The sequence below is a fragment of the Balaenoptera musculus genome, chromosome 17 (assembly GCF_009873245.2).
Source record: "Balaenoptera musculus isolate JJ_BM4_2016_0621 chromosome 17, mBalMus1.pri.v3, whole genome shotgun sequence".
NCBI lineage: Eukaryota > Metazoa > Chordata > Mammalia > Artiodactyla > Balaenopteridae > Balaenoptera > Balaenoptera musculus.
Window position 1 is genome coordinate 12,394,733 of NC_045801.1, and position 24,094 is coordinate 12,418,826.

The window sequence follows — 24,094 nt, forward strand, 5'->3', positions numbered from 1 at the left end:
TTTACTCATCCTTGGACAGGACAAGGTTGGTTTGTCAGTGTTTGTTAAAGCCAGGAAGAGTGATTTGCTCCATGCATGCCGTAAGGGTCAAATTCTCTTCTCCAATTCACAAATTATGCTCACAGATTTCAGTCCACTCCTTGCTTAATAGCTGGCTCTCCCCTGGGATGCCGTGCATTGAATACGCTTCCTTCTTGCTCAGATCTCAGCCCAGCCTCTGGTTCTCAGGATGCAGGATGGAACCAGCCCAACCCCTGCCAGGCAGAAGCCGCCCGAGACTTCATGCCTTGGCAGCTACTTCACGGCTTTGGCAGGGTCACTTGACTCCCCACGCTACTTCAATCTCTCCCTATTTTCTGTTCAGGTTTTCCTGTGATTCCCAGCATCTGGCTGGACTGGGGGAAATGGGAGAAGAGGGGGACATAATACTATTTTCGAGGACAACTCCTGAGGAGGGGAATTTTTTCATGAAGGAAAGCAAGAGCGTGCCATATGCTGGAGTCGAGGTAGCTGATCTTCAATCCAGATCCATCTACCCCATAATTACTATGAACCATTCTAGCTTCTGTCATCAGGCTGTACATTCTGTCTTAGCGTTCCATCGCATCTACGATTTTAACAAGAAGAGCTAAAAGGCTTAGCTTGCGGACCCACCAGACAGCTCCCATTTTGAACCGGAAGTCAGCAGGTAGTTTACTTCAAACTTTTTCAATTTCCAAGCAGCTATTAATTCAAAGGGTCAAAAATATGTATAACCCCGAAACTGAAGTCCATGGTGGCCTGTCCTTGTCTCCTCTACACAGTCTGGGTGAAAACTTGGCAGAGCAAGAGAAAAAAGGTGACAAAGTTTTAGTTCATCTTGGATTAGTTTATTTTATTTTGTAAATTTTCTTCACAGAATCTTTCAAACTGCAAGTTTAGTTTTCACTCAACATCTCAGCCTCTGCAGGCTGTCCCAGTGGAGGGCTCTCCACTACTCTGCTGTGTGCCCCAGGCCAGGTCTGTGAAGTCCCGTTTCTCATAGCCAGTCGTGCAATCTACAGAAGCTCTTTCTCACTTAGAGGCCCGCATGCTTCTTCCTGGGCAAGGTGGCTAAACTGGAGCCCCAGAGACAGGGTCTGTTCTTAGAGAAGGGGGAAGGAGTTCCCGGTTACCTGCTGTATAAAAAAGCATCTTTAGGAAAGACCTCATTGAAATCCTGACATCCAAGCCAAGCTTTGAGGAATCTAAGGCGAAGCCATGAGGCTATCTGGGAAAGAGGGTTCTAGGCAGGGAGAACCGCTGCTGGGAGCTTCTTAAGGAAGAAGTGGGCCTGGCACACTTGAAGCTCAGCAAGGAAGCCAGTGTGGCTTAAGCCAAGGGAGCCAAGGGTTGGGATGGTGGTACCAGGGGCCATCACGCTGACGGCCCAGTAAAAACTGGAGGACTATGGCTTTGAGTGAGTGAGATGGGAGCCTTGGGAGGACTTTGAACAGGGGCGTAACACGATATGACAAATAACACTAAACAAGAGTTATCACACTTGCAGTGAAAATACAATACTGGTGAGGCACAGAGGACTCAACAGAAACAGAAAGAGCCACTGGGGACCAGCTTTTTCTGTGGCTTCATGCTGAGATGGTGGGATGAACAGGAGACACGTCTAAATGGCCGGTGGTAGGCCCCAGAACAGGATACTTTGTGGGACCCTAGAAGAAAACCCATGTCGGGTCAACCAGAAGCTTCAGCCAAGCTCTCACCCCATGCCCTGTATCCTCAGATTCCAGAAGAGTGCTCAGAAAGAAACGTTCAGCCTGATCAATTTAACTAAAAGTAACAAGACAAGACCACCTGATCAAAGATGAAGCCAAAAAAAGGAACAATAGTGTCTTTCCACATTGGATAAGAGCAAAGAGAAGGTCTGGGCAGAGCTCTCCATGCTAAGCGTGAGAAAAAAAGGGAGGAAAATGGCATTTCAACTATGCAAGCATTCTAGAACACAAAAGGAAAGGAAAGACAATCTGCAAAAGAACAATAAAAAACTCAGTATGGAGTCATTTATACAAGACTCAAAAACAAGATGATGAAGCAATATGCTGGGATGAAAAGGCAGATTACCAGGTTAAGGAAACAATTGCAGGTCAAAGCAGCATCCTTACGGATCAAACAAATAAATGTAAACCAGTGGAGAACAGACTAGGCACAACTAAAAATTCAAACAATGACAAAAAGAAAAGGCTTTAGCACCTCACAGTGAATGCAAAGGAAAAGGATAAATGAACAAATCAGTTACAGATGATGATGAATAAAGACTTCAAAGTTGGCCCACATAAAGAATCATTTATATTTCTTAAGGAGAGCAACCAACAAATGGGAGAGTGTTTCAGAGATGTCATTTCATATATATTTGTGATACTAGAAAAATACTAAATCTGCAAATCATAAGAAATTAATATATTAGAAAAAAAACAGTACAATTTACAAGGAGGCACTGAACTTATCCTGATCAACATTATCTATAGAGGAAGACTTTATCCATACAGATAAAAAGGGAGTGAGGTGGGAGCCAGCTGGTCTCAGACTTCACCACAGCAACATTCTTCGAGAAGAAATCAGATTTATGTCCCAAAGCCCTGACTAAAGGAAAATGTCACTCAAGAATATTAAAACTGAAGACACTCTGAAACATGAAAGAACTCAGAAACTATATGAGCCCTCTTGCAAAATATACTGGAAGACTAATCCAATCGCAAGAAGAATTTATTAAAACACACACATACACACACCTCTAGAATGAAGAAGTTATAGTTCAAAGAACTAGCTATGGGGATCACATTCATTTAAATAAGGTTAAACAACAGCACAACAGCAAAATTTTTGATTGCTGAACACAATGTGCTATCACTCATTTTAAGTTTAAAATTGTAAAAGTAACAAAACTCAGGACTAAAGAAAGGAGGTGGGAGAAAGTATCAGAGGATGAATCACTTATCTTTTTTTATTTTATTGAAGTATAATTGATGTACAATATTATAGAAGTTACAAGTGTATAATGGAGTGATTCATAATTTTTAAATGTTATACTTCATTTATAGTTACTAGAAAATATTAGCTATATTCCCTGTGTTGTACAACATATCCTTGAAGCTTATTTTATACATAATAGTTTGTACCTTTTAATTCCTTACCCCTCTATTGCCCCACCCCTTTCCCTCTCCCCACTGATAACCACTAGTTTGTTCTCAATATCTGTGAGTCTGCTTCTTTTTTGTTATATTCACTAGTTTGTTGTATTTTTTAGATTCCACATATAAGTGATATCATACAGTATTTGTCTTTCTCTGTCTGACTTTTCACTTAGCATAATGCCCTCCAAGTCCATCCACATTGCTGCAAATGGCAAAATTTCATTCTTTTTTATTGCTGAGTAGTATTCCATTGTGTGTGTGTGTGTGTGTGTGTGTGTGTGTGTGTGTGTGTGTGTGTATGTGTGTGAATGTATATCTCACATCTTCTTTATCCATTCATCTGTTATGGACACTTGGGTTGCTTCCATTTCTTGGCAATTGTAAATAGTGTTGCTATGAACATTGGGGTGCATGCATCTTTTTGAATTAGCATTTTTGGGTTTTTTCAAATATATACTCAGGAGTGGAATTGCTGGGTCATATGCTAGTTTTATTTTTAATGGGAGAAAATATTTGCAAATAATATGACTGATAAGGGGTTACTGTCCAAAATACATAAACAGCTCGTACAACTCAACATCAAAAAAACAAACAACCCGATTAAAAAATGGGCAGAAGACTTGAATAGACATTTTTCCAAGGAGGGAATGCAGATGGCCAATAGGCACATGAAAAAATGCTCAACATCAATAATCATCAGGCAAATGCAAATCGAAACCACAATAAAATGTCACCTCACGCCTGTCAAATGGCTATCATCAAAATGAACACAAATAGCAAATGTTGGTGAGAATGTGGAGAAAAGGAAACCCTCGTACACTGTTAGTGGGAGTGTAAATTAGTGCAGCCACTGTGGAAAACAGTGTGGAGGTTTCTCAAAAAACATTTTATCTTTTATAGTAGGAGGTTATTTTTAATTAGTATTGCCTGAAAAAATTGGAAGATGTATATTCAAAGAGAAAAATGAAACATTTGATTTCATCAAGTTTTTACTTAATCCTTCTTAGAGAGATATTTGAGGAAATACTATCGCTGGCAATGGAGAAAAAAAGAAACATGATCTAAATTTCAGCAATTTCTTCAGTTTCACTTCAGTTTATTTTCTTTAGTTACAATCAAGTGTAATTACGTAACGTTTTTATTTTAAAAAGCATTATGATCTCTAATTAGTTAGCTAGCTTTTTATCTACCTAACTAGGTTTCCATTCTTCCAACCCATCCGTATATGCACAGGGATGTTTGGAATGATGTCCACCAGAGTTAACGTTGGTTATTTCTTGCTGGTGGAATTTTGAAGTGATTTGCTGATTTCTTCTTCATACTTAAAAAAAATATTCTTTAAAATTATTTTATTATGAGCATTTATCATTTAATAAGAAATAAAGTTGTGATGTTTTAAAATACATATGTTGGGAATTCCCTGGCAGTCCAGTCGTTAGGACTCTGTGTTTCCACTTCAGGGGCACGGGTTCGATCCCTGGTCAGGGAACTAAGATCCTGCATGCTTCACGGTGTGGCCAAAAAATATAATAATAAAATAAAATAAATATGTTTACTTAAGTCTTATATAGTAATAAATCAATATTTGATGGTATTCTGAAATCAGAATGATTACTCAAGAGTAATTGATGTATTGAGGGTTTGCTATACGCTGAGCACACTGTAAACGGGCTTCATATAGACAATGCTATTTTTTTTAAACCTCACAACTTCATGAGCATGTTCCCATTTTAAAGATGAGGAAACTAAATCTCATATATGTTAAGTGATGACATCACCGACTTCCAATCAGTTGAGAAGGAGCTCAAATCCATGTTCTTAATTCCAAGTTCATTCATCCTTTTATCAATTTTGTACAGAGGCCCCACTCTGTCCCACATATTATATATGCTCCACTATGGCACAATTCCTAGACTTCTTCCTGAGGACACAGTTAAGCATTTCCTCTTTAGACAGTTAAAGAAAAGTGTATAAGAAAGATTTTACAAAAGAAAGATTCAGGACTTCCCTGGTGGTGCAGTGGTTGAGAATCTGCCTGCCAATGCAGGGGACAGGGGTTCGAGCCCTGGTCTGGGAAGATCCCACATGCCGCGGAGCAACTGGGCCCGTGAGCCACAATTACTGAGCCTGCGCGTCTGGAGCCTGTGCTCCGCAACAAGAGGCCGCAATAGTGAGAGGCCCGTGCACCGCGATGAAGAGTGGCCCCCGCTTGCCACAACTAGAGAAAGCCCTCGCAGAGAAACAAAGACTCAAGACAGCCATAAAAAAAAAAAAAAAAGAAAAAAAAAAAAAAAAAGATTCAGAGACCCTGATTCATAAACCATCCTGAAATGGTACCCTCTATTTAGCTTGCCTTTTATCTTCTCTTTGGAGATGATATCGTGACTGATTTTACATATACCTTGCAGATTTATTTTATTTAAAATATAAAATATACTGAAATTGGGACCAGGGTGTTTGTGTATGATTCTTTCAGGTGCACTTGGATGTCTTGCGTACTTTCTGTATGTGGCTATATTTCACAATTAAAAAAAAAAAAGAATTTTACAGACGGTTAGCAAGGTTTATCAGCTTGTTTCACTCAATAAATTAAATTTTGATCTGTGATAAATAGTAAAACATAGATGATCAACCATATTTAGATAAATGTCTGTAGGATTGTGTATTATTTACCTATTGCAATGTATACAAAATGCCCCCCGAATTACTACTTTAAGCCAGCAAACATTTGTTTATCCCACAGCCGCTGGGTCAGGACACCAAGCACAGCTTAGCTGGCTGCCTGTGGCTCCCTCTTTCTCACACACAAAGCCAGAGTCAGCGTGTTGATGGGGCAACCATCACCAAGCTCAACAGGAGAGGAGTTGCTTCCAAACTCACCCATCTGGCTATTGGCAGGTCTCAGGTCTTTGCTGGCTATGGATCAGAGCCATCAGTTACTTAACCACATGGATTTCTCGATAGGTCTGCTCACAATACACAGTTTGCTTCTCCCCAAATGAGCCATCTCAGAGAGAAAAAGAAAAGGAGACTCAATATGAAAGCTGCTGTCTTTTTATAACCTCATCTCAGAAGTTATGTTCAATTGCTTCTGCTTTATTCTATTCATTAGAAGTGAGTTACTAAATCTAGCCCTCACTCAACGGCAGGGGAGTACACAAGGGAGTGAATAGCTGGAGGTGGGGGTCAAGCTAGAGGCCGCTTACCATAGGCAGAGACAAAAAAGCCAGGTACCAAAATGGTAGCAGTAGCTGCCTCTAGTAGTGGATCGGAACTATGGGTGTTCTTAATATTATTTTTATTGTTTGTCTTCTTTTCTAAATTATCAATGGTGCAGAGGTAGAAATGGTTGAAAGCATGGGCTCTGTATTTAAATTCTGCTTCTGCCATTCACCACCTGGATAAGACAGAGCCTTACTAAGACTCAGTTTCCCCCGTGCCTACTTCTCATGTTCTTGTGCAGATCGACGTAATCTGTCTGAAAAGCACTCACAAGTAGCACATTTTAAGAGCTCATTAAATGTGGGCATTTATCACTGATGAGTATATAATTTTTGAAATATGATGAAGAAGGTGGGTAGAAGTTATAATAATACAAAAAATTATTATCCCATTTATGCTTACACTTATTTTCATTAGCAGGGGAGGGATACGAACACATAAAACACAGGAAAAGTGAGAGCAAATAATATAAGCAAATGCTAAATTATGTAGATCAAACCACAAGTGAAGTCATTAAAAATAAAGGGAAAATGGAAGATGGAGCAATTGTGGAGAAGAATGCATTTCAGAAGAGGCAGGGCATGCTGTGGAGAGGTTGAGGGGCAGGATTAGAGGATCTGAAATTCTGGTCAGTTCCTCATTTACTGAGTGCCTCCTCCATGCCAGCCACTGAAGATGCAGTGCTGAATAAGGCAGAATGTCTGCAGAAAACTCACAGTCTAGAAGGCAAGGACATCAATCAGAGATCCTTTCAAAGTATTTGGTGACTTCAGAAATAGAAATAAGCATTTAATCAACAGCTATTTATTGAGCAACTACTATGTGCAGGCATTATAGGAGATACCAAAACCCACTGCCCCCAAAGAGCTCATTGCATAGTTCAGGAGATGGACAATTAAACAGGCAATCTCGAGGCAATGTAACAAATGCTGAAATGAGTAGAGCATCCTTTTTTAAAGAGAGTACATGATATGGAAGAGCAGAGGAGTGGTTTAGGGAGTCAAGGAAGATCACATATTAGCTGAGACTATGTTAGCCAAGCCAAGGGTTTAAAGAGACAGTCCTAATTGAAGGAACATCCTAAGCGCAGGGTTCTGAGACAGCGCAGAGAAAGATGACATAACTGGGAGACAACAGGCTGGCGGGCTTAGGCAGGTTAATCAAGGCCAGATTATGGAGTATTCAAAACTGCAGACAACAGAAAATAGAGTGCCCGCTTAAAATTTGCAGAGAGCAATGACATCGTGGAGGCTCTATTTAAGGAGGAACTTGTGTTTCCCTCAGAGGAACTGTGGATAAGTGGTGAGCTCAGCGTCTGGAGAGGAGGTGACCTTGACCTCAGAGGTTCATTTCACCTGGAGTCTTCCTCTCAGGATGACTCCCTTAAATTCCAATGACATCTGATCTGGAAGTCCATTGTAACTCCTTCTAAGCTCTGCAGAACCACATGATGCTTGAAGAAACAAGTAGTCTCACGCGTCACAGATAGTGCCGCCAAGAATGACAGAGAAGAGAGAGCTTTCAAAACAAATAAAAACACACCAGGACTCAACTGGGGTCTTCGTGGAAGGCATATTCAATGGGGGACGTGCCTGCAAAAGCAGAATAGAGCCAGAAACAGGATGGGAGAAGTTCTTAGTCCCCACCATAGTGGGACAACCATCTGATTTTACTATTCTGGAGGAGGGTGACTTTGGGCTAATCCCCTAATCTTTTTGACCCAAGTTTCATACCTGTAAAAGATAATAACCTCTATTTCAAAGGACTGCTGGAGGGATAAAATGAGATTATCTCTATGAAAGAACGAAGAACAATCCAACGGTAAGGCAATTTTACTATTATTTTTAGATAGGGAAGAAAGTATATAATTCTTAATGCTAGGACTCGAGTTTAAGCTTGGGTTCAAATCCCAGTCTTGCAATTACTAACTGTATGATCTTAGGCAAGTTCCTTAACTTCTCTGGGTCTCCAGTTGTTTGCTCATAAAATGGAGAAAATAATAGTAGCCACTTCCTAGGCGTTTTAAGAGGCATAAATGATTAATTCATGTAAAATGCCAAAACAATGTAGATGTATAATGAACTCTCAATAAATATCAGCTAGTAATAGTAGTAGTAGTTGTTGTTATTGTTGCTGTAATAGTAGCGCCAGTTGTAACAGTGTTAGTAGCAGTAGTATTTTTGGATTCTATGACCCTGATTTTTATGATACAGATGGGAATAGAAAAATAAGATATTAATGCAAATGAGATTTAATTAGCACCTCAACGTAAGTTCATGTATTTTGTGTTTTTCAAACCTAATAGCAAGGCTGCAGCATTATTTCCAGATTAAATTTGAGGAAATAGACTTGAAGAAGTTACATGAATTTCTTATGATCACACACCCAGAAAAGGCTATGCAAGGAGTTGGCCTCAATTTTCCTGATGCTAAATTCAGTGTTCTTTCTGATAAGCTGATCTGTCTCTCTGTGCTAGGTATGGCATGCTTTAAAAACAATAATTTTGAGGCATCTCAGCAGGAATTTCCTTTACGTTGAGCTAAAATCAAACTGTATGGTATTAGCAAGTCTTGCTGTTCTTTTTAAAAAGCTTTTGTCTTTTCTGGTATTGTCTTCCAGCTTTCTCCTCTAAGAAGAAATTTTCAATTAACCATTAGCTTATGTCACAAACATTTGTTCTTAAATGCACACATTCATTCTTGTAAGTGATTAAGGATGATGGGTATAGAAATATATAAGTACATAAATGACAAGCCAACCATGTATATAGGGTAATTTAATTTTGAGATGACTGCCATGTTTATGCACTTCTATCAGGTCGCCTACTTTTGATGAATGTGCAATTTCTTTCCCACAATTTTATCACTGCCAGTATTTAAGTAAATATTCTAAGTGCAGGACTAGAGAAAACCGTCTATGCCATCCAGATAACTTGCAGCTGGGAAAAATAAGCAATGGGGTTCTGTTTAGAGTCTAAGTCTGGTAAGTTGTTGCTCCCCACTTTACTAATGTTGTGTGTTCAGCGGGTGTCCAGTGATTTGGAACGTGCCACTACTCTATGACCATCCTGAACGCACCTGATCTCATCTGGAATGTGCCACTGAGTGAAATAGCATTGATCTCAGATGGGAGTATAAGATTTAGGATGAAGTTCAATCATTTGTCTGAAAATTCCCGAGAATATTTCAGACATTATCACAGATTACGGAATTTTAGAGTTACTTAAGTAGACAGAGAGGGTACAAAATCTAGCTAAGTGAGATTAACCATGGATAAAAGAAGAGGACGCACACTCCAGAGAGCAGGAACTGGATGAGAAAAATAGGATGGTTCTGTACAGGAACCCATAGGAAGTTTGGTGTTGCTGAAGACAAAATGGCAGAGATGAGGCAGAGGTGGGCAAATGTCAGGTGGTAGAGGGTCCTGAATGCTACACAAAGGGACGTGGACTTTACCCTGAGGCCACGGAAGGTTTTAGGGAAGAAGTGGCACAGCCCATGTGCATTTCAGGTCAATCACACCAGTGGAAATATGAAGAGGATTTGGCAGGATGGCGTCATGTCAACAGCAGGCTGGAACTCCCAGCATTCCTTGCTCTTCACTCACAGTTGAATGTGTTCTGAAGCTTTCTGAGCACCACTCTCCTCCCTCCACAGCAAGGAGGCTTGGAGAGTGATTCCGGGAAGTCAGGAACATTCGGGGTTGTCAAAGTCAAAACTGAAAAACCATTCCTGACCAAGAGCAAAGTTGAAATGTCATTAGGCTTCCTAGAGGCCAATGCTGAGGGATGGGAGCCCTTCAGATATAGTGTGAAACCAGAATTGAGACTCTGGGTGGCCATTCACTCTCCTAGTGCTTTGTTGCATCCTTCAGGGTGACAACCGTGGGTTTTGCAAACCTGAGCTCCTAAGTTTCTTTTCTCAAGCTGCCTCTTCCCTGTACCTCATGCTGCAACTTCACCCTTCTGTGAACCTCTGACATCTCAGGGTTTGAAGTAAAACTGAAAGTTCCAAAAGGACCACAAGAGACCTTTCCTCCCCAAACTTCTCCTGCCCAAGTATACCCTTTTCTTTTTACTGCATGTCTCTTTCACAGATGTTGGGTTTACTCTGGGTCTGAACTTGGTAATGAAAGGATGCGATGCTTGGAGTCCAGGCACTTGGTTTTGATTCTGGTTCTGCGGCTTTCTGACCACCTGAACTGCCAATCCATTTAACACATTGAGTCCCAACTTTTCCATCTGCAAAATAGGAAATTAACTAGATGATGCCTGAGGGAGCTTTGAGCTCTAATATTCTGTGATTGTAAGAACATCCTGTTACCCAGCATTGTCCTGGATGCAGAGGAAAAATAAAATGAAACAAGCCCCAAGCCCACCATCACCTTCGTAATATAGCCATGACACTGATAATAGGCAGATATGCAAATGATGTTGTAGGCAAATGCTTATGACATGGAAAATTCTTCAGCTCTATTGTCAAGTGAGAAAAAAGGCTACAAGGAAGTACAGTGTGATCTCATTTTTGTAAAATAAGTAAATACATAGAAAAAAATACCCAAAAGGTGACCTCACAGTCATCTCTGGTCGTGAAATTTTCTGTGTTTTTGTTCTTGTTTATTTTTATTTTATGATTTTTTTTACAAAGAAGGTACATTATTTTTGCAATAATAAAATAAATCTTATAAAATAATAGGAGTATTCTCTGGAGAATCATGGATCTATTGACCATTCTTATGAGGAATTCATGAAGACTTTCCAGATGGCATGACATTTATTCTAGAATGTGATGGTCAAATAAGAGGCATTCATTTCTCAGCAACCCCTCCATCCATCCATTGTCCCTTTCTTTTCTCCTGAATACATGATATGGTTTCTCATGAATAAGCATTGACCTCCCCCTCTAAAGTATACACTACTTGAAAGCAAAAGACAATTCTCCTGGTTCTCCAGTATCCTCTCTGGATAAATACCAAGCATTTGTCCCCCAGAATATACAGAGTAAATAAACTTGCACTTACGATGCAGATTTTGTTGAAGGCAGAGATGTTGATTTATACTCTGCTCATGCTTGTGCAAAAATCCTCCATCTCTGGTTTCTCAGTGGTTGGTGCACCAGTTTCCCGAATCTAAGGTCATGAGTTTACTTCCTGCATCACTTAGCTTCACTGTCTTCTTCTGTGGCTTGGACCAAAATCCCAACAACATGTGGCAGTCACTGCACTGGGAAAGCTGAGTAGAGACAGAAAAATAAACCAGCAAAGTACAAGAGACTTAAGATGTGAATGGATGGTTCTATCCTATGAGGTATCATGGAGTTATTGGGGTAGAGCAGAGGTAGAAGGAATGGAGGGAAGAGAAATTAAGGAAAACCCCACTTCTTAGACCTAGGCTAAAACAAGGTGAAATCAATCTTGGGAAAAGAGCAGTTGTCTGCTGCACTGCATCTCTTTAAATACCATCTATCTACATGCCAGCAATGCCCAAATTTATGTCTCTAGCCCAGACCCAGCTCCAAAACTCCAGATTAAAATTCAGCTCTCTACTTGATATGTCCACTTGGATACCAAACCAACCTCTCAAACTCAACATGTCCTAAACCAAATTCCTGATCTTTCCTATCCAAGCTTAGGCTATTTGCTGCTTCCCCATCTCAGAAGATGGCAATCAGCTTTCCAGTTGCTTAGGTGAAAATCTAGGAATAACATACAGATGGCCAAAAAGCACATGAAAAGATGCTCAACATCACTAATTATTAGAGAAATGCAAATCAAAAATACAATGAGGTATCAGCTCACACCAGTCAGAATGGCCATCATCAAAAAATCTACAAACAATAAATGCTGGGGAGGGTATGGAGAAAACCCTCCTACACTGTTGGTCGGAATGTAAATTGATACAGCCACTATGGAGAACAGTATGGAGGTTCCTTAAAAAACTAAAAATAGAGTCACCATATGAACTAGCAACCCCACTCCTGGGCATATATCCGGAGAAAACCATAATTCAAAAAACACATGCACCCCAATGTTCATTGCAGCACTATTTACAATAGCTAGGACATGGAAGCAACCTAAATGTCCATTGACAGAGGAATGGATAAAGAGGATGTGGTACGTATATACAATGGAATATTACTCAGCCATAAAAAAGAAGGAAATAATACCATTCGCAGCAACATGGATGGACCTAGAGATTGTCATACTGAGTGAAGTAAGTCAGACAGAGAAAGACAAAAATCATATGATATTGTTTATATGTGAAATCTAGAAAAAGAAAAAAAATGGTACAGATGAACTTATTCGCAAAACAGAAATAGAGTCACAGATGTAGAAAACAAACTTGTGGTTACCAGGAGGGACAGTGTGGGGGAGGGATAAATTAGGAGATTGGGATTGACACATAAACACTACTATATAAAAAATAGATAACTGGTAAGGGCCTACTGTATAGCACAGGGAACTCTTCTCAATACTCCATAATGACCTACATGGGAAAAGAATCTTTAAAAAAGTGGATATATGTATATGTATAACTGATTCACTTTGCTGTACACCTGAAACTAACACAACATTGTAAATCAAGTATACTCCAATCAAAAAATTTTTAAATAAATAAAATAAAATCCAGGAATAAGAATTATCTGTGCTGTCTCTCATACCCCCCATTTATCAGGAAATACTCTTGGCTCTATATTCAGAAAATATTAAAATTCAGCCATTTCTCACCAACCCACCACTACCACTCTGGTCCAAGCCACCATTATCTTTCACCTGCATTACTGTAATAACCTCCTGACTTTTCCCCTCCTGCCTTAACCCCCTACGGTCTATTCTAAGCACAGCAGCCAAAGTGATCCTCTTAAGACACACATTATTTTATGCCTTTTATGCCCTGCTCTAAATATTGCACTGGCTCTCCATTTCACTCAAATAAAAGTCAAAGTGTTTTGCAGACAATGGGTCTGCAGACCCGATGTGATATGGCTCCCATTAGTTCTCTTGCCTCATTTCAACCACTCAGCTTTTACCACATGGCTCTCCTTCCCACTCCTACACAATTACCCACTGCTTACTATCCCTGGTTGTTTGTGTACATCTTATCTAACTGTTGAGTAATAGGAATAGCTAATCTTTGAAATCTCATATTTGCATAGCAGTTAACAAATTACTTCCATATATAATATTTCATTAAATCCTCACAATAGTGTTGTAAACTAAGTGTTCCTTTTCCCTTTTTACAGGTAATCAATTTGAGGCTCAGAGAGGCTAAGCAACTCACCAAGCTACACATGGTTAGTAATTGGTACACTTGTATTCAAATATAGGTCTGTTTGACCCTAATGGGTGAAAAGAAGACTTAAAGTTGATTGATTCCTCTTAGATTAGGTCCTTTACTTAATAATTTTATTTAATCTCCTTAATCTATCATCTTCTCTCCTTCCATTAGGTCCTACTCCGTTATGCAAGGTGTCTTGTATGTAGCAAATGATCATAAAATGTTGATAAGTATCATTGTCGTCCTCCTCCTCCTCATCATCCTCATCCTCCCATTACAAACTCTATCTTTTGAGTCCTTGCTTCAGTCTTCATGGGTCATGTTCTTTTTATTTCTTCATTCATGCACTAAAGAAAGAGACTTGTGGGCAGCAAGGATGGATAAATTCGGTAGGCAATAATTGTGTTTCTTTTTCTTCTTTCTAAAAATTGCTACCTCTTTGTTCCCACTGTCTGTGACCATTCCCAAAGAGACGCTTGGTTCATTGAGTTCCTATCTAATTCCCTTCCCACCAGCAATGCAGTTATTCAACTTGCCAATTGTCTGTTTCCAAGTGACCTCACAGTTCCCATTTGTAAAAGTCAATATGGTCTAACTCATCATTATTCCCTAAATGGTTCACTTATATCCTGGGATATAATTCCTTTTCTTCCTTTTCAGAAAGTGTTCAAAGCTTGTTCAGTTATCTAGTCAACAAGTATTTGTTTAGCAACTAACATAGCACAGCCTCTGATTTAGGAATTGGGAATAGACAAAGAGATAGGACCTTGGCCTTCTGATGGTATAACAACGGACAAAGATAGGAACTGAGGTAATTTTAATCTGTACCTAGGATATAAATATCTGAGATTTACCTAGGAGATCAATCAATCTCCACTTTACAGATTTTAAAACTGAATCCCAATTTTTTTAAACAGTTTTCAGTTTTTTATACTAATTATTTTTATCCCAACAGGCTTTAAGTTTTTTAAAGATCATGTACCCATTTTTTAAAATACTATTTTTAAGTGATTTTGATGGTTCACAGTTTTCTTAATTGAAGATGCCAGTTAAGGCTTCTAATTAGCATGAGGCTGTGTTCCTACACTAAATTGATTTCATTCCAGCAAAATTAGAAAAACTTGACATTTTGCTGAGCCTGTGCATTACTAATAAGTTTAAATATATTTTTTCTATTATAATCGCCACAATTTGTGTGTGTGTGGATTCCTGGGGATTCAGGGAGAATAGTTTAAGAAAATCTGCTAAGATAGGAGAATAATGATGCCAACATCAAGACCAGGGCCCTAAGTCTTGTTGTCTACCCATATTTCTCCATTTATCATTCATTCAACAACCATTCCTTGAGCCCCAGCTGTGCTCTGATTTCTCTGATATGTACTGTGATACAAAGAGCTACAGAAGCTCTCAGATAAGAAGGAGGCTGAGAATTGTAGGCTTGTGAGCAGTGAACCATTCAAAGAAGTCAGACTAAGTGGAGGAATAGTGAACAGAAGTTTGGAAGAACTATGAAGGGACCTGGTTTTAAGAATTTAACTCTATTTCTGCTTTGTTTCAGACCTTTTCTCTTTTGTTGTGTTTCTCCTTTTAATTATTGTTCAAAATTCTTTATACCAGCATGTCATAGTTTATATTCAACTTGCCCCCATCATTAGATATTTGAAATTTTTACACTGTTAAAAATAATATGTATGGCCTTCATTTAGTCCATAAGCACTTACTGAGCATCTACTAAGTGTATGACACAATTCTCCCATATGGGGTTAGGAAGTTGATTCAGGCAGACATTCTGCTTGCAATAAGTTTTCAGCCTAGTAGAATATAGCTAGATCATTAGGTAGATATACTCATGCCATAAGAGGAATTGCACGAGTGCTGTAAGACATGCCCAGTTACACTTCTAGAACAAATGGTTCTATAATTCAGGGTTAGTGAATTATAAAAGACAGGGAGATTAAATTAGAATAGTTAGGGCAAATCATGCAATGTCTTGAGCTCCAAGTTAGAGAGCCTGTGCTACTTTTAGAGATCAGTGGGTTACCATCCATTAAGGCATCATAGAATAATGGTTAAAAGAGCACAGATCCAACAATAAAACGTTTAAATAAATCATGATATGTACAAATAAAGGAACACCTTGAAGCCATTAACATAAGTGGTAGAAGAATAACTAGTGGCTTGAAAAGGATTTATCATACTATCTGCATAGAAAAGTCAAATTATAAAGCAATATATCCAGTATGATCCCAATTTTGTATCAGAAACAAAATATAGAAAAAAGCTGGAAAGACAAGCTCAGCAATTTCTTCCTGGTTATTTCAGAGTATAGGGATTATGAGGGATTTCATTTTCTTCTCTGTATTTTGCTTTCTTTTTTCCATTTTTTCAACTGAGCACTTAATACACCCCTAATTGTTCAGTATTTGGATTGTTTCCAATTTCCATTATTGGAAGTAATGGTTTGCTGAACACCCTTGTACATAAATATTTGTATGCGTACCTGTCCATTCATGTTAAGTGGAATTTGGGATCATGAGGTATGCCCACAGGACACATGTTAGTTTGGTATTTAAATTTTTAACTTAAAAAATAAAAAATACATGGACTCTGGAGCCCGACTCCCTATGTTTGAACGTGAACGCCACTGCTTCCTAGACTGTAACCTCCAGAAAGTTACATTAGTTTTCTGTGCCTCATTTCACTCTTTTTAAAATGAGGATATTAACTGTACCCTCCTCATGGGGTTGTTGGGAAGATTAGATGCATTAATTCCTATAAGGGCTTACAGCAGTGCCCGGCATATGGTGAGTGCTTAATAAACGCTAGAAATCATGGATTTTTATTGCTGATCATACAATAACAAGTTTTCTTAGTTTGTTTTTCCCTGGTGCTTTTTTTTGGGGGGGGGGGTGGGTTCATTTAATCTTTTCTATTAGGACAGTATCTCATACCTGCCAATTAATCTTCTACTCTCATAATTTCTTCCTATAACCACTTTAGAAAATGCTTTTTAAGGAAAATCCCCAGGTCACAGCATACAAACCATTTGTTTTTCTGCTCTTGATATGAAAACTTATTTTTTAAATATTCTTTCAACTATCCAAACACTAGTCACAACATATTTTGGCATGGAAGTTAGTTAGGATGTAGTTCTACAATGTCAAAATCAATTTTGAAAGAACACTGGGGTCCCTAAAGGATTTCAAGCTTCACTTTTCAAGGGAATATTACAGCTCGAATAAGCATTTGTTCCCAACATTTCCCTCTGGGGCCTTACTGAGATATCAGATGAAAGCAAGAGAAGGGGTCTTTTTTAAAAAGTAGAAGACGCTCCTGCCAGAAGCAATTACTTAGCACGGAAGAACACATCCTTTAAAATTTGGGGGTTTTGTAGAGCATAATCCTATCACATAAAATGTTCTGTTAAACAAAGCCTTCCTTGCAACGTGAAGCTCCTTTAGAATCCAGACTATTCTATACAGTGGCAAAAGAAATAAGCCCTTTCCAGAATCCTTTGCACTTCCCTCCCTACATATCTGTAGCTGATAGAAAAATAATACGTATGCCTCACAGGAAGGGAGTACTGCAAACAGGATACCTGGTGTTTAGACTCGCTCTGCTGCTAATTACATAGGTGACATTGCACTAACAGTTACAATATAACTTCTCTAAATTTCAATTTTCTATCTGTAGAAATGAGGCATAGAATCAGCTGATTTCCAAGTTCCTTTTGGTCCAACATTCTAACTTGCTTTTCCTTCTTTTGTCATTTCCTTCCAGACTTGGCTCAGAATTAGGAATGCATTAAATATTACAGCAGAATTCCCCTTAGCGCTTGGAGAGTGAGGGTGAAAATTCCTAGGCTAATATTTTCTTCCTTAACACACAACCCATATTTATAAGAACCTATTAGGCGTCAGATACTGTTACGTGGTGGAGACACATTATGTGCAAAATAGAAACAGTCGAAGTCCTTTGAAGTTTACCATAGCTCAGACAGTTAAGCAAGGGATGACAATTGAATTTGATAGGTGTTCTAACTTCGAGGATAGCCAGCTTTGAGATGCTGTGATTTTAAAGCTGGAGCAACAGGAGAGAAGATTCTAATTGTACTGATGTGTCAGTTTCTTCAGTCAACCCTCCCTGGCCCTTCTCAAAATCTTTAGTCCAGACTAAGGAGATGTTCCTCCTCAGGGCTCCCACGGCACCTGTGCTTACTGCCATCTGATCCTTTAATACATTGCTTTGAAAAGGTCTGTGGATCTGTGTCTACCCCAATAGACTGCAAGGACGTCAAGAAGTAGGATGATTTTAATTTCACTTCATTTCTCCACCTACTTTAGCACATAGCACAGTTCTTGATGCCTAGTTGGGGACCAGAAAGTGTTTGCTGACAAGAATTAAGAAGTAATCCATTTACCATTTGAGATAAGCTGTGATAGGTGGTGGGACTCAGGGTCTAATTAGAGTCTGATCAGCCCAGGAGTCAAGGTCCATCTCTGGCCAACATAATACCATCTTACATAGAAAATGTCCAAATAAAGGTAATTCTTTGATTATCTTCATTCTCATGTACAGTTTTCTTTTACTGCTCACGTATCTGTAATTACCACGTTTAAAAAGCCACCTGGGAGCATGACATTAGCAAAGCTCTATGATTTCTCTGCAAGAGGTGAATACATGTACACACAGAATAACTTGACATTTCTCTGGCTTTTTCTGTTCAATATTGGGGTCTTATCAGCAAGTGGTCCCTAACTCTCATTTCAGGGTGCATGTTTCTAATAAACTCAATAAAAGTCCAAGATTAACAAAAGTATTTTAATACAGCTCTAAAGCATTGGCACCACTGTGCTGATTGTCTAAAAGCGGACAAGCAGCATTCTGATGAAGTTCTGGGGTACCCCTGCCAGGCAACCTCTTTTGCCAGCTTGAATCAGAAGAAAAACTTTCTGAGTGTACAGCTGGCTTGTTGTCTGGGGATCTGTGGGTGAGTTGTCTGGGGATCTGTGGGTGAGTTATCAGCTAACACCTTTGCGTCCTCCGTTACCTGGCCCTGATCCATCTTTCCTCCTTTTATTTCTTCAGCTCCTCCTTGCTCTTGCTAAGCTGAGTCTCTTTGTTCTCTCTGAAAGCCCAGCTCTCTTCCACCTCCTTGGCTTTGCATGGAATGAACTTCTGGCATCAACACTCTTCCACTTTCTAAACCATCTTCACTTATTCAAATCCTTCTCGTTTTCAAGGTCCAAATCACATAGCAAATGCTCCAAAATGTCTTTTCTGATTGCTTCAGCTTAGTATAGCCTTTCCCTCCTCTGAGCTTTATATGGAACCCTCTATTTATACATATTCTTCTTATAACTTCCTGCCTGGTGTTCTGGGAATTCATGGACTGGCCTTATCTTCCCTGCTAGCTGCAGGATCACTGAAGGATGATTCATTGCTGTATATTCCCAGCACCCAGTCCATAGCGGATGCTCCACACATTTGAGACTGTAGCGTGCATTGGTACTCCCACTCTTGGATTTCTCATTCTTCAAAATAATAGACGAAACTGGTGTTTGAAAGGAGTGAGGGAAAACTGAGAGACTTGGTGGCTATAGAGCTTCCTCAAGTTGCATCCTTTGTTCTCTCTGGTCTGCACTCAAGGTAGGCTGATTCTTGGATGGAAAGCATTCAATTCCAAGGAAACAGTGTGAAAGAAGGCATAAAGATGTGAGGAAGCATTGACTCCTGTAAACTGTGGAGTGACTTGAATGCAGAGTCCACAGTGGAAAAGGAGATGTAACTGGAAAGGTGGAGAAATCTTCAGATGGAGAGCTGCCCAAGGATGGTAAGCATGTGTGCTTCTGAAAGATGACCCTGAATGTGGTTTGATTAAAGACTAGGAAGGGGCAGGGCAACCAGCTAAGGGAAAGTTCATTGCGATTCACTGACTATACAATTTCTTTTGATTTACCCTGGGGTGGAAGAAGAAGAAATGGTAAGCGTGGAGAGCATGCAAACACCTTTTTTACAATTAAAAAAACTTGCAAAAAACAAATGAGCTAACTGTACACAGAAGCCTTCAGAAAACCAAGGCAACACACAAATGTAAGATATGCATTTCCCCAGGCTAAGGGAAGAAGGCAGCTTCAAATTAAGCTCTGTTTCCAGGCACATCATATTTATTCATTTTATTTGCACAGTGATTTACACCTATTTTTATTTGAAACATCCATTGTTCCCCAGAAAATGAGGAGGACAAGGGTACGACAGAAGCTGGCTGAGCTAAGTAAGAGAGAGGAGCAAAGCACAGACCATTACATTCAAAAATGTACTTTAAACTAACACAACATTGTAAATCAACTATACTCCAATAAAAAATTTTTTAATGTATTTTAAAGTAAAAAAATCCAAAACATATTTTTTTCTTTTAACTCATCATGCTCATGTGTCTTTGGGTAAATTTTGGTTCATTTCCGTCCTGGGATTAATGGCCGAATTCAAAGTAAATAACTAGTGTTCACTGAAAAAGGTATTTCCCTTCATCTTAGTTCCTTTTTTCTTCTGTTTTGGATATTCTGCTTTCTTGTGGCTGCCATTTTGAGAGTTCTAAAAATAATATGTAAAGAGAGATGCTAAGTGGAGAGAAATTCGAGGGGAGGAAGGAACTCAGAGTCGGTTACCTTGAATTGTGCCCTTCTTCCCTCTTCACTGGGCAGAGCACTTGATGAAGAGCCACAGGACTGACATCCTTGTCCAGGGTCTTTTATGAATTCTCTAAAGTCCATTTTCCTATATGATAAGTGGGATTAACAGTAATAACAGCTAACCTTTAGAACCCGTTGCTCTATAATATATCTCGGGGGCCAGCAGCTATAGTTCGTAGACCAAATCAACAAATCCAGCACACCACTTGCATAGCCAAGAGCTAAGAATGATTTTTACATTTTAAATGATGGGGGGAAATCAAAATAATAATGATGTTTTGTGACATGTGAAAATGATGTGAAATCTAATTTTGGTGTCCATAAATAAAATTGTATTAGCATACAAACATAACCATTCATTTATCTATTGTCTACAATGCGTGCCACATTGTCTTAGTTCAGGCTGCTATAACAAAATACCATAGACCAGTGACTTAACAGAAATTTATTTCTCAAGGTTCTGGAGACCAGGAAGTTCAAGATCAAGGTGCTGGCAGATTCAGTGTCTGGCGAGAACCCTCTTCTAGGTTCATATATAGCTGTCTTCTCGCTGTGTCCTTACATGGTGAAGAGCAGAGAGAGATTAATTCTTTGTCTTCTTATAGGGGCACTAATTCCATCATGTGGGCCCCATACTCATGACCTCATCTAAACCTAATTACCTCCCAAAGTCCCCACCTCCAAATACCATCACACTGGGCGTTTAGGGTCTCAACATATGAATGTTGGAGAGACACAAATATGCAAGTCATAACACACTGCAATGGGAGAGTTCAGTAGCTACAACAGAGACCACATGGCCTGCAAAACCTAACGCATTGACTATCTGATCCTTTACAGAAAATGTTTGCTGACACCTGCTCTAGGCTTTCCACAGTCCTACAAGTGAGTTTCCCCCATTTTCCCATTTTACAGGTGAGGAGACTAGGAAACAGAGTGATTTCTCTAGTTAACTATTACACAGGTAGGAAGTGGACTCAGAATCCATACCACTGAGGTAGTCAGACTCCTAAATGTTCATTCTCCTACTCTATATAATGCTGTCTTCCTACTCTTCTGTGTTGTTCCCCAAAGCAATCATTCAAAATCCCTTGAATGAGTTTGAACTTGAAGTCCATGGCCTCTGAGAAGTCTTCCTCCACTACTTCAGCCTCTATGACTCGTTTTCTCTTCCTAAATTTCCATATCACTTTTGGTTCCATTCTTGGTGGCTCTTAGCCACCCACTGCAGTCACTGTGTTCCTCTCCCAGTAGACTGTGAAACCCATTGAGAACAGGTGATGTGCCTTTATTCTTACACCCCTGCCATTAGCACAGTGCTGACCTGTGACAGGAGCTCGAAAACTGTGAGTTGATTGAACAAATGTGACTTAATAGGTGAGCGTGACTCTTCTCCCCTCTACTGAAGTAAGATCATTTAGGACAGGGATCAAAACCTCAGCTTCCTATGTTTCTCCCCACAGGGAAGAGAACAATTCTAGTTCCCAATGGTCCACTATTAGAGAGTCCCTGCACTGACTGAAAATGAAATTAAAGATGTTATCACCCTCGTTTATTGACAAAGGTGTTTGACCCAATCCACTGAGAGGGATTGCCTGCTTTGGGGCCATTTCAGGGTTTTCTTCTCAGTTCATCCTTCCTGTTGCTAGCCGGGTCATTTCTCTTCTCTCTTCAAGAGCCTTTATTGACTCACCATTATCTGCAGAATCAAGTCCAATTTCCTCAGCTTGGCATTCAGAATCCTCGTGCGTTTGAGCCCAACCAACTCTCCAGCTACGTCTTTCCCTCTGTTTTCCCACATCCTAGATTCCTCAACATTCCCCAAACCACTATCCTCATCCTATGACCATGTCTTTTGACCATGCTGTTTCTCACCCACACGTTTCCGTCCACCAATATCTTCAAATGCTAAATGCCATGTTGAAATGCCACCTCCTTGAGGACAAGGAATATGCCTCAGTCATCTCCACTTGTCCTATAGTGTCCTTAACCCAGCAGCTGCACACAGTAAGTGCTCGATATTGGCTTGTTTGCTGCTAGGTTCCAATCCTTTATCCATCTACCTGATCTCACCTGGATCCTTTATAGCTAGATAGGGGTAGGGCCACTGTGTGAGGGCAGGGAAAGGAGCAAAGGCTTCTGTGTCTTCCTCAGGCTCATTCACTCATTTCATCCAGCATTTATTAAGCACCTACAATGTGCCAGGCAACATGCTGAAAAGTTTACATTTATTATCATTCTATCACTTACATTCCCATGTGATAGGTACTATTATTAGTTTCATTAGGCAGAAAAAGAGAAACCTGGGCTCAGAGAGGTGGTACAATTTGCCCAAGGTCACACAGCAAATTTATGTCTGATCATAAACAAAACCTATGGTCTTTCCATTATATGTCATCACCCTAAGACAAAAACCCTGACAGCAAGGAGCTCATAGACTTAGAGAGGATTCGAGTTTCATAGCCTGTTCATTGATATATTCATCCATTCATTCTACAAATATCGCACCAGGCATCAGGAACACAGCTGTGAAGAGCAAGCAGGGGTCCTGCCATCTTGGACATTACATTAAGTGGGAGAGGTGCAATAAACAAATAAAGAAATAAACAAAATAATTATAGACTTTGATAAGTTCTATGATGAAGGCCACCACTGGCGGTAGACTTAGGGCAAGGTTCTTTGAGGAACAGACGTTAAACTGGAGACCTCAAGAATGAGAATGAGATTCGTAATGGGCCAGGAGGAGAGCTTTCAAAGTAGCGAGAACAGCTAGCGCAAAGGCCCTGAGACTTGCAATACAGTGGGCTTATTCGCAAAACAGAAAGGAGGCCAGTGTGGCCGAGCAAGAGAGATGGGGGTGATGCCAGGTGAAGCTGGAGGGCCGGAAAACCGCCATGTGACTCCACGTTGTAGAAAGAAGCCGTCCATCCGATGTGATCATAAACACTTTGTGAATGGTAAACACCCCACAAAGGTAACTGATTAGTATAGTACAGTTCTAAAAACTCGAATCCTGGTGTGTCATTCATCACGTTTTTAGATTTTAGAGAGGTAACGGAGTGAGTATAGAGAAGTTATGAAATACCTTAGCAGGGACTAGAGTATACCCCATAACCAAACACATTAATATTTCTGCAGTGAAGCATGTGAATACGCACACTAAGTGGGATAAATAAAGGGTACAGATAACTTCGTGGCACTTCAAGGCAAGTGTTACTGCCAAATAAGTGTGTCAGCTCAGTTTTTACCCAAAATGGGTTACAAAATTTTGCTTTTCACAGTATATTAGATTTCAAGGTTATACATAAGGGACGGTGAATTGGTGTCTGTCTCATCCCTGCTCTTCTCTTTTCCTCTCTCTGCCAGAAATGCTCCCTGCACAGCTGCTTGGGTCCTTACCCACCTTGTTAATCTTCAAAGCCCAGGTCAGGTGTCACCTCTGAGAAGCCATTCCTGCACCCCGTTCCCAGGGAAAGTTAATTTTTCTGGCTCCTAGCTTCTTCTGTACATTGCGCGAATAGCTGTCGCCTTGTCAAGCTGTACCGTAAGCCTGTGTCTATAGCACGGAGCCCTTGAGGGCAGCAAACACGTCTCACTCGCCCTTAGTCTCAAGACTTAGCACGATGCTCCACTCAAGATGTCGTTCAAACGTTGCCTGCCGAATTGAGCTCACTGACCTTCCACCAGCTCTCCCTCCCTTGGGCGTAATTCTTCATCAAGAGCGTCCACACACTCTC

At 39.9% G+C, this 24,094-nt stretch overlaps 1 long non-coding RNA gene across 12 annotated transcripts in view; it reads right to left on the reverse strand.

Moving 5' to 3' along the window:
• The window catches only part of LOC118883392, a 378,475-nt gene that overhangs the window by 15,556 nt on the left and 338,825 nt on the right, over positions 1–24,094 (reverse strand). For 11 of the 12 annotated variants that reach the window (XR_005017002.1, XR_005017010.1, XR_005017009.1 and 8 more), the window contains one exon: positions 11,409–11,619. This is a non-coding gene — a long non-coding RNA (uncharacterized LOC118883392). Of the gene's footprint in view, positions 1–1,001; positions 1,158–11,408; positions 11,620–24,094 lie in introns of those variants that run through there. The other variant, XR_005017005.1, reaches the window with a different exon arrangement.